Source organism: Aythya fuligula, chromosome 11, assembly GCF_009819795.1.
Source record: "Aythya fuligula isolate bAytFul2 chromosome 11, bAytFul2.pri, whole genome shotgun sequence".
NCBI lineage: Eukaryota > Metazoa > Chordata > Aves > Anseriformes > Anatidae > Aythya > Aythya fuligula.
In genome coordinates, this window is record NC_045569.1 from 6345529 (window position 1) to 6357814 (window position 12286).

The 12286-nt window shown below is 40.9% G+C and overlaps 1 long non-coding RNA gene across 1 annotated transcript; it reads right to left on the reverse strand.

The window, feature by feature from the left end:
• Positions 1-359: 359 nt before the first annotated feature.
• On the reverse strand, positions 360-1313 carry LOC116493304. Its single transcript, XR_004253739.1, has 3 exons — positions 1254-1313; positions 543-706; positions 360-424 (listed from the first exon to the last, which is right to left on the reverse strand). It is a non-coding gene; the product is annotated as an uncharacterized LOC116493304 (long non-coding RNA).
• Between the last annotated feature and the right edge of the window lie 10973 nt (positions 1314-12286).

Sequence of the window (12286 nt, forward strand, 5' to 3'; positions counted from 1 at the left end):
CTATCTCAGCACATTCGTTCTCTTAATTGAAGGTCTACTTACCTTTCTGTCCTCTACTGCAGCCTAACGGCACTACTATTCCCATTTCCTCAGAAAATTATTCTATTTTTAACAACTCAATATTTCTTAAAACTTGAGGTAGCATATAGCTCATATACCACCAGTATTTTAACTAGATTTTCATATGAACAGTTTGAAGCAGCTTTGATATCACGTGAACTATTACCATTTTAGCTACATTAAGTGCAACATGAAAACATTTTCCAGTAATTCCAACAGCTTCAGAAAAGAACAGATAATATTGCCTCCAATATCCAACTTAATCAATTATTCAATCTTCGAATCACACTCACCTCATTTTAAACACTCCCCCACATTCAGCAGCCTGTCTGATCTTACACAACCTTCAGGGACTGTTGAAGTGCTTTAGTAAAGAAAAAAAAAAAAAAGACAGTGAACCATAGTGGGGAAAAAAAAAAAAAAAGTAGTAAATGAAATCAGTCATGAAGACATTAACATTATATTAAAACATAATGAATTACCTCAATAGATCTTTGCTTACGTAGGGCTACTGACATCAAAGGCACTTGTACCAGCTGGGGAATCTAACACGTATGAACAGCAGAAAAGACAATACTTCTGGCAAGCAAACATCCTCTAATAGCAAGGCCTGGTGATCCTGCCCATGGAAATGCTATACATTCTTCTGTATTTGAGTAAAAAAAAAAAAAAAAAAACAACTCTGCAAAACCAGTGAGCTGAAGAAGGCAGCAGTCAGACTGTGCAAATAGGAAAGACTTGTTATCTGCCAAACAAGGAAAGGAAATTAATTCAATGGGAGAACAGCAGCCAAGTGCCTGAATCATTTTTTAGAATGAGACATAAGCTTGTAAGTCGTATAGGTTATTTCTGAAGGTTTACTGAAAGCTTGGAGGGTTTGTACAACACCGATCACAGTATGTTCTGGTCCACAACCACTGCTCCTTAGCATGACATTAGAGTAACTACTGTTAGCATTAGGCTGGTAAGAAGGCTGGGAAAAGGACTTCACTTATCACAAGCCCAGTCTCCCTTTGTGCCTGCCTCTCAGATGTTTAACTGGAAGAAACATGCTGCAACTAGCCTGCAAGTAAGGCAGTTCCAGGAAAGGTTTTCAACATATATTTACATTGCTAAATCCCCACAACCCCTTAAAATAACTGCACAGAAAGTCATTATTTCAAATAACCTGCAACTACCTCAGCTGCAATTACCTATTTGTGATCCCCGTCTTCCTGCATGCTGACCACAGAAATCAGAGAACACTTTTGTTGACTGGAGCTCCCCAGAGTCCTGAGGATGGAAAAACAAATGTAATTGTGCTAACTTCTCATTCTTCCTTTCTGACAGCTCACTGTGGCTGTGGTTCATCTCACCCCCTATGGACATGCCTGTACGTCCATTTACTCCACCTTCTCAGACTCAGTGACATCACCATTGCTAACTCTTCCCCCCCCCCCCCCTTTTTTTTTTTTTAATTATTGCTTAATATTGTTTGATGTGTTTGATACTCATTTTCTCTCTGTTTACCTTCTATTTAATACACCTATTCTCTTCCATCTCAGCAACATCTTTGATTTTCCTTGTCGCTATCTTCATCTTATGTTATACTACTGGAGAACTGATCTGTTTAACATTCAACTTAAGTTCCTCTCTGTGCCAAGCTTTAGCATTGCAATAACATTAATACAAACGGCTCTCAATTTTTTTCTCTCACTTCAGTCCCTGGATTGTTTGGCTCCTTCATCTACACAGATCTTGCTCACGCTCTCTCACAATGCTTTCTAAAAAAAAAAAAAAAAAAAAAAAAAGCGCATTAACACTGTAGTTATGAAGGCCACAATTCTCTCAACATTTATTGCCTATGTAAACATTTTTCTTAAAATACCAAAATGACGGGATGAAGACAGAGGACTTTCTGGTTTAGGTGTGGCTGATCTTCTATGTACCATGTTGCCTCACTGAACGTATTATGTTGCAAGAGGATAATATAAATTCCATTCTGCTTAACACATGATCAGGCAGACCTCTGGGTATTATTTTTGCACCTTGGTTATTTGGTCTGATTTGGGAACTGCCAGGAAACAAATACACAGATTTGTTATTAGTACTTAGAGGGATCACAGGTTACAAAAAAGTAAAATATACCTTTCAAGTTATGCTAGTTTGACTCCCATGATATTGACTTGGCAAGTTACTACATCTATTGCAGACTTCTGAAAGCACACCTTGCTTATATGAGCAAAGCTCTAAACAGCGGAAGTGCTTTTTTTTTTCCCTCCCCCTTGGGAAATGCAGATTTTTTCATTACCATCCATAGTGATTTACTCTTAATCCTACAGAACTGTAATTCTGCTCTGTGTTTTCAAAAAGTACATTGAATATCAATGCCATCCTTTTATCTGCTACCGTACCGGAGAGCTAGATATCCTGTTAGATGCTCCACCTAGAAACCTCATCCCTGGGATCAATTCTATTCTTTGCAATCTAATTCCTACATGTACACACATATTCCTGTATAAATGTTGTTCTATACACAGAATTTCACTGACTTGAAATAATTCTTTTTAAAGAGCTACATTTATCTCTGGAGTGATCTTGTGCATTAGACAGATCTCACCTATTTTGTTATGTGTGCATTTTTACAAACAAAGTGTTATAGTAGGTATGCGTAGGTGGCGTTTGCCATTTCAGCCTGGCTACAGGCAGATAAATGGTATGCTTGTGAGTAGGCCATCCAGGTTAGAAACAGGAAGCCTGGACTGTATGCTATGGCTTGCTGTGTGATTCGGGATCATTGCTTTCTCACTGATCAGGTCCTGTTTTTTGACTGTTAACTCTTCAAATAAATTACTTCAACATAAAGAATTACATCATATTCAATAAATTGTTTCCAGTTTATCTCCATCCATTTTGTATGACATCTACATTACAAGAAAATGGATGTAACTTTGTTTTAAGTATGTATTTAGCAATACTTTCAACTGAAGAGGTGATGGCCATGTTCTACAGTTACCTCCCATAGTGAATCTCAAGGTGTTTTGCCCATTGCAATAGAACCTGACAGCAAATACTTTCCATGACTAGTAAAACATCTACCTCTCTCCCCCACTAATTAGCTGCACCTTGCACACAACTTTCAGAAGTCACCCCATATCTCCTTATACTCTGTTCAATCACTGGACTTCTCTTCAGCTACTTCTCTAGTCTGTATGCATGTAAATTCACTTCCATCTGCTGTTCTGTGTTCCTACTCGGAACACACTTTCTTGTGTGTACAACCATAACCGCAGAATGAACTCTATTTTCAGAGATTTTCCTCATCACCAGTGTAAATATCATCCTCATTCTTTCATCTTACAACCTCAGTGGATCCTTGCTCCCTAGCCCTATGGGCAGCAAGGAGCTTGCCTCCAGAGAGAAACAGATGCCTGGGTGATGTAGGATCTAAATCAAGGCAAGGGAGTAGCAAAGCAAAACATAACTTAGGACTTTAATTACAGGGCTCAGTCAGAAAGAAACTTCTTTACGCACAGAAGCTAATAATCAGGAAAGCTGTCTCAGGGAATATATATAGCCTAATTGAAGTCACCACCACTAACCAAAAAACAAACGTTGATCACCATGGTGGAATCCCATCACACTGGCTGCCTGCTGTTAACAGAAAACAACATGGAATCATCTATGCTCCAGTCAAGATGCTCAAAATGAAGCAAGATCCTTCATTATTCTCACCTATATGACACAGAAAACAACATGAGCCAGTAACTTGAAAGGCAGAGTAAGTCTGTTTTGAAGCATGGGGAAAACAAGCTATCACATATCCTTTCTTTCTGTTCAGCATGTTCAATGGAGTCAGGCAGGAGTCATATACAAGTTCAAGCGACAGAGATTTAGTGACAAATGTGCATCACAAACAAATGATAACCCAGCAACTCAGATGCTCTTCTGTTCTTTGGAACACATGTAACTCATCTGGCATACATTCTTCACAAGCATTCATAGCGTCTGGACTTCAGTTTTGAATTCTGAACTAAAACACTGAACCTTAGCATTTTGGTGTTCTAGTGTGCCTCACAGGAGTAGCTATCTAGCATCTGACTGGGAGACAGAGCATAGATACATACATAAATACACTTGCCTTATTCCTTTTACTGGGGGTATTGGCAGGATGAGTAAACTCAGCATGTTTACTGTGAATGAAAGAGTCACAGGATGCACAAACAGTTGCTATGTGTGTAACCACATCTCTGCATTTCCTCAATCTCACAGGGATTTCCTGACACCTTGCCTGACAGCAAACTATCTTTTAATGCTAGAATTATTGTAGCGGGTTTACGTGGCAAGGTTTTGGTAGCAGGGAGCCATAGGGATGGTTTCTGTGAGAAAGATCTAGAAGCTGCCCCATGTTTGGGAAGGGCCCCATTGTTTTCCAGACCTGAGCCAATAAGCGATGTTGTTTTGCGCCTCTGTGAGAGCATATTTAAGACAGGGAAAAAACGCTGCACCACACAGCAGCCGGGAGAGTCAAGGGAGTGAGAAACAGCCTGCAGGTGCAAGGTCAGTGTAGAGGGAGGGGGAGAGGTGCTCCAGGCGCCGGAGCAGAAGTCCCCTGCGGCCTGTGGTGAGGACCATGGTGAAGCAGGATGTCCCCCTGCAGCCCATGGAGTACCACGGTGGAGCAGGGTTCCACGCTGCAGCCCGTGGAGGAGACCACGGTGGAGCAGGTGGCCCTGCACCGACGGAGGCTGCCGCCTGTGGAAGACCCCTGCCGGAGCAGATTCCGGGCCGGACCTGTAGCCCGTGGAGAGGAGCCCACGCAGGAGCAGGTGACCTGGCAGGAGCTGCTGCCCGTAGGGGAGCCAGGTTGGAGCAGTTTTCTCCTGAGGGATGGACCCCGTGGTACGGACCCATATCTGGAGCAGTTCTGGAAGAGCTGCTGCCTGTGGGAAGCCCACGCCGGATCAGTTCATCAAGGACTGCATCCCGTGGGTGGGACCCCACAGCACAGGGGACGAGAGTGACCGAGAAGGAGCGGCAGAGAAGAAGTGCTGTAGACTGACCATAACCCCCATTCCCCGTTCCCCTGCACTGCTCGGGGGGAGGAGGTGGAAAAGGGTGGATGGGAGGGGAAGGTGCTTTTGTTTTTTTTTCCTTTGTTTTCTCACTTCTCTCGCTTGTTAGTTGTAGGCAATAAATCTTACTATCTCCTTATGCCGAGTCTGTTTTGCCCGTTACAATAATTATTGCGTGATTTTCTCGTCCTTATCTCAATCCTTGAGCCCTTTTCACATATTTTCTCCCCATTCCTCTTTGAGGAGGGGGAGTGAGAGAGCGGCTGTGGTGGAGCTCGGCTGCCCACTCGAGCGGAACCACGACAATTATACAACTTGTCCTTTACAAAGGCTGTAGAACATAGCTCAGATGTTCAGGAAGGTAACTTTACTTTCTGTTCTCAGACCATCACAAATAGCTTCACAAGCACAGTTTAATCTCCTCAGGGGGTGGAGAGTTGCAATTCTATTTGAATTAGATAGATATCAAGATGTCTTTGGCCCTATACACATTAATAGGTTAAAAATACATCTCAAACCTGCTATGATAGGTTCAGCTTTTTTGAGCAGTATCAGCATAATGCTGCTAGCAAACAGACTAGTAGCACATTACAGCATTAAGAGAGATTTTGAAGCCATTTAGATGGCACAATGTGTAAAACGATCACAGCTGCCAGCTCTGCAATAACATTCCCCAGACTGCCAACATACTGGAAAACACTGTAGGAAATATTACTCGTGCACACAGAGGCCCTGACATCATCCAGAACAAATCAGCATGAATAACCACAACAGACTGGTCTTTCTTGCCAAAGAACAGAAACAGCTATAAAAGATAGATGCTGCAAAAAATCCACAAGGAATTTTTCCTAGGAATAGTGTTAAAAGATTCATGTAAGACCAAGTCTGTCTGTTTCATTGTTTCCCATTGTTCAATTTTTTTTTTTCTTTTTCCTTTTTTTTTTCCATTTTAGTGACTCAGAACAGAAACAATCCCATGGTTTGGATCATCTCCTAGCTTCTGCCAAACTAGAGGGGAGGTTGCCACGTCTTACATATACCCATGAGGCTTCATTGGCATAATTTTAAAAGTTTCAAGAAATCTAATTAAGCACCAGCTAAGCTTATTTTAAACAGTCCTTAAACAACAGATTCCTATGGCAAATTTGCAGGCTAATAACTGCATACCGCAAAAAAATAACAGCCCCTTCTATTAAACATCATACCACTTCTAAATCATCCATGAAAATGAATTGAAAATCACTTAAAGATTCACTGACCAAAATCAGCAAATGGTTACTACACCAGATGAACACATCTGCAAATTTCAGTTAAGATCAATGATTCTGTGAAATAACGGGAAAGCTTTTGTTTGGTTTTGTTTTAAAACTTATCAACCCTGTTTCAGTCCAAAATAACTCAAAATTAGGATTTTAAGTTATTAAATGATCTGAACTTCATTATCTAATTAGGCTCAGCTGAGGTTGTAGTGGTTGGGGAACAAACAATGCCTTTCAATGCAAAACACTGTCACACATTCAGAAACATCTCTCTTTATCAAACAGGACTATTGACACTGACATCCTTTTTTGTTCTTTCAAGTGGCAACTCATGGCTTTAGATCAAATTTAAGGCAAAGAAACTTGATTTCAAATAAATATGTTGCATCATTGAAAGGGAACGGCTGCTTGGGGAGATCTGTTTCTGCCAGGCAGGCTAAGACTTGCATTTTCAGGTCGAAAGTACAAGTTTGAATTCTAAAATCACTATTCTCTCCCTTCAATGAATCAGAAATGTATTTAAAAGCCTCCACATTTCAGTGTGAAGGAATACATCTAATATGTAACTGCATAACTACAAGCCTTCAACAAACACTAAGTTGATCAGGACAGTGCTTGCTAGTTCCATGGGGAACAGATCCGTTAACCTTAGGAAGTGAAACAAAAGGCTATAGTGAAAGCAGAACTACAGATGGCCTTTCAGTCAGGTGTTCAACACTAACGTTTATTTTCCTGGTACTGCTATCATTCTAGGAGGTCATCAACACAATAATAAGCAACCATCACTGTCTGTAGAGAATAACCTCATATAAAGCAGAGAGGAGTGCAAGACCAGCTGACCGATCTACAAGAACAGACATGGAGAGACACGGCTGTTGCCTGTCTTGTGGAGTTGGAGGCAATACCAAAGAAAGCCTTCAGGGTAGTTTTGCAAGTATAATGGCTAGAAGCCAAAGCAACAGTCTGACATACACATGCGCTCACAGCACACAGAATAACATAAAGCCACAGTAATTTGTTACTTGAAAGCAAAATAAATGTGTACTCTATTTCATCTCCTCAAATCTATTCAGGCTGGAGGGAAACCTTTTACAACTGGATTATAATGCATTCTTTTGATAGATATGATGTTGTATGAGGTATCTTCCCTGGACAAGGCTGGAAACAAACTTATTGTTCATGTACCAGCATATAAACTTACTGTTTATCGACTAAAAGGCTGTAGTGAGAAGTGTAATCACCCACAAGTTTCTTTTTCTCCAGAGACAAGGAGTGTCAGCATAGCATGTTCTCCATTTTTCTTAACCTAAATGTGCTGCTTTTGAGATAGAAAGTCAGTCTGATCAATGTTAACGGGCATTCTGTTTAGGGTACCTGTAAAGAACCCAAATAATTTTGAATGCACTTACTCATTTGTAAATGACTATGAAACAAACAAACAACAAAAAATGAAAGTAGCATGTGCAGTCACCTAGCAATTACAACTCCTTTTTATTTTATTGTATTACTTTCCAATTTTAACAGAATATCCAGAGAATTACATGAAAGCACTGTGCTTCTTTAGTTAATCAAGGGAACAGAACTGCATAAGCACAGTAACTGAATGCAATAACTAAGAATGGCTTGGTTCAGTAGAAATTTGTTTACTTTTTTTTTTTTTTCTGAATTGCTTGCACAACGATTTAGTAGGTAGAGTTTTGGAATGTACTGAAACGTCCATTGCAGGAGGTGTGGCACAGGATGGCACTCATGCTGTTCGCTTAACTATGGGATATACAAATATTCAAGTCTGCATTAATCTAAGAGCCATGACCTCATAAACAGACTTGGGAATGACTCAAATTGGGAGTAAGTGCTCCCGACAACTGAATCTGTTCCTACTGACATAGAAAGTGGGAACACTTTCTATGTCAGTAGGAACAGATTCAGTGGGAACACTTTCTGTGTCAGATTCAGGTCTGAGGAAGCACTAGACTGGGCGAAAGCTTGCCTATTTTTCTGATTTTCTACAGCTTATAATTTGGAGATACATGTATATGAACCTCTGTATAAAATCTGGGAATTTACTGTGTTATCATTAAATATCTTTATAAGGAAATGCCCAAACGTTCTGACTATACTTGCGCAGACAATGTATGACCTCCCCTTGTATGACCTTCCCTTGTAGAATCACAGAATCTCCCGAGTTGGAAGGGACCCATAAGGATCATCAAGTCCAACTCCTGGCACCGCACAGGTCTGCCCTAAAGTTTAGACTGTGTGCCTAAGTGCACAGTCCAATCGCTTTTTAAATGCAGACAGGCTCGGTGCAGTGACTACGTCCCTGGGGAGCCTGTTCCAGTGTGCAACCACCCTCTCGGTGAAGAACCCCCTCCTGATGTCCAGCCTAAACCTCCCCTGCCTCAGCTTGACACTGTTCCCATGGGTCCTGTCACTGGTGATAACAGAGAACAGGTCACCTGCCTCTCCACTCCCCCTCGCGAGGAAGTTACAGACCGTGATGAGGTCCCCCCTCAGCCTCCTCTTCTTCAGGCTGAACAGGCCCAGTGCCCTCAGCCCCTCCTCATACGTCTTCCCCTCTAGGCCCTTCACCATCTTCGTCGCCCTCCTGGGGACACTCTCCAATAGTTCAATGTCCTTCTTGTACTGTGGTGCCCAGAACTGCACACAGTGCTTGAGGTGAGGCTGCACCAGTGCAGAGCAGAGTGGGACAATCACCTCCCTCGACTGACTAGCGATGCTGTGCTTGATGCACCCCAGGATAAGGTTGGCCCTCCTGGCTGCCAGGGCACACTGCTGGCTCATATTCAACTTGCAGTCACCCACAACCCCCAGATCCCTCTCTGCGGGGCTGCTCTCCAGCATCTTGTCACCCAGTCTGTATGTATAGCCACGGTTGCCCCGTTCCAGGTGCAGGACCCGGCACTTGCTTTTGTTTATCTTCATGCGGTTGGTGATCACCCAGCTCTCCAATCTGCCCAGGTCTCTGCAAGGCCTTTCTACCCTCAGCGGGGTCCACAACTCCTCCAAGTTTGGTGTCATCGGCAAAATTTGCTCAGAACACCTTCTAGTCCTACATCCAAATCGTTTATAAAAACATTGAAGAGGACTGGCCCTAAAATGGAGCCTTGAGGTACCCCACTAGTGACCATGAGCCAGCCAGATGTGGTCCCATTAACCACAACCCTTTAAGCCCTGTCCATCAGCCAATTGCTCTCCCATCGGATGATGTTTTTGTTAAGTTGTACGCTGGACATTTTGTCCAGTAGGATCCTATGGGAAACCGTGTCAAAAGCTGTGCTGAAGTCCAAAAAGATCACATCAGCTGGTTTCCCTTGACCTTCAATGCATTTAGGTTGAATAACCATGTTGCAAATGGTTTCAAACTCAGTACTGTTCTCACCTGCACCAGTTATAGCTAAGGATCAATCATCCTTCATTTAGCACTACTTTATCATCTTTGATGTTATTCTGTTGAGGGATTCAGCAGCTCTCTCGCCCTAAACGTAAAAATCTGACTATTACAGTGCTCACACAGGTCATAACTAGCAAAGGACTGATTATATTAATTAACACAGCATTCTAAGTATCATTATCTCTGCCAGCCTCATAACTACCATTTTTTCTGAAGGCATCAGTTCCTAAAAGCCTGCAAATTGTAAAAATTCAGGGTTTCCTGTACAAGGCAGTGGTGGGGAGTAGCCTATAGCTCTCACTTTAAGGTAAAATTTCAATAATATTATGAGTCACATGTCCTCAAGTATTAAAAGGTTTCTGACATCCTTGAAATGCTCAAAAGGCTCTCAAAAGTATTTCAAGATTTATTAAAACTCAAACTTTTCTCACATAGTGACTTTTAAAAGTCAGAAGCGTTATCATTGTTCAAAACGTTCTGATATCTACCATGGTAGAGCTTGCTCTTTTTCTTTCTTCACAAATTAGTCATCTGGCAGTTACTGAGAAATGAGAACCACTGATGGGGTATGTGCTTATTTTTGAGACACGGGCAGGTGATATAGCCTTTCTTAGCCATTCATGCTGCCTTACGACAGAGGAATCTCAGACATGCATGGCAAACTGTTTAGGTAAGTATCTCCAAGTAAGTCTTAGCAAAACTGAAATGCATTTATGCACCTTTTGGAAAAGTTGCCTTTAAAAGTATCTGTGTAACTGTAATGTGAACTACCACCTTCAACATGAAAGAAGCTGGCTTGGCTGATAGTAGTTTTGGTCAGCAATATCAGTATACTTTTCCTTTTGGTTCTTCCGAACAAAGAAATGGCCCAGTGGAAAAAATAACGATTTTCCTTTACTAAGGCAATCTCAAGAAATGTACACTTAAAAAAAAAAAAAAAAAAAAAAAAAAAGATATTAAGTTTCCTCTGAATTACCTCTACTGTTATACTTCATACAAAATTACCATGATGCCTTGAGGAATGAGGTAAGTGCACAAGAGATGAGTACTCATACTGATGAAAGTCCTCAAGACTGCACTAGGACGAATACCATTTAATAATGACACCAAATTATTCTACAAACCAAGCTAGCAGTGTGTTGCTGCAGTATCATAGGAACAACAGAAAATCCCACTGCACAGTATAGGACAGCAGTGTCTTCTCAATCTTACAGGCAGATATGTACTGGCTTGCCTCGAAGACAGTCATAAATTAAATCAGCCTTGAGATTATCTACAGAAGACCCTTGTAAGACTCAGAATGTCTATGGTCAGCTTTTTGACAATGACAAATCTTCACCTACAAACTAGGTAAGATGCAATTCAAATATTCTCTGCTTAAACCACCTGGACACTATAAGTTGCTTTCTGGAAATGTAATTTGGGATACATAGTAGAATAACACAACTTCAAAAATACTTTAATGTATTATTTTCAGCATAGAGTAATGGAATTCAAACTTGCAAACAAAATTTAAAGAACTCTGCAGAAAAATATGATTTAAAAACAACTATAAAAAAGCAAACCTACTCTAAACAAAGAGAAATTTGAAAGCATATCAAGCAATGGCAGTGCTTCTGGGAAGGACTGTGCCCTTCCTTGTAAGAAAGGCCGTATTGTGCTTAAGAAAAAAGAAGCTTAGTTACAGAAATTCTCAGAAGCATCTGAGACGTTATATATCCAATCAGACTTAGACAAAGAGAGACTGAAAATGCTCTGATTTCTTCTTCCAGTAGAACTAAAGCCAGCTTAAATGGAGGTCATCACTAAACACACTGAAGGACCACATCTAAACTGGTCTTTACCTTGTTTTGGAGACAAGCTGCTACTTAGAATACTAGACAAACAAATAAGAAGCAAAAGAAGTACCTTTTTAAATGTTTCAATGTTTGCTATTGAATGTCACTGCTTTGAATTGATATTTACTTGTTGTGGGTAGCTCCTACCTGCCAGCACAAGGATGAATGTCCTGTCACATGGTCCCTGTTCTTTTCCATGCTTCCAGCTGCTAGGCTACATTACAAGACACTGAGAAAACACAACAAATCTTTTCCTAACATTTTTACATAAACAATGTGCATTGTATTCTTAAAAAGTTTTGCATTCAGACAAATAGTGAAGAAGTCTAACAAGTCACACGTGGAAATGAAAGCCGATCATTAGTGAACCTTCAGTGCAAAGTGCAAATAGAGCTTGAAAGCACTTATTACTGAAAAAAAAAAAAAACATGAAGTTACATTTCACAATCAGTAGTCCAATGCAGTCAGATCATGTTTCATGCTTTTGCGTGCACATCAACCAATAATCTCAAATGCCAGGTAACGATTGCCCTTCTAGTCCTCCAAAACTAAACTGAGACTGCCTACCAATTTAACCTAGTAAATAAAGGTAGCGAATGGAGAGAACCAGATTTAGTACCAGTCACTTTATACAGCACATAAAACTATGTTCTCAGAGGG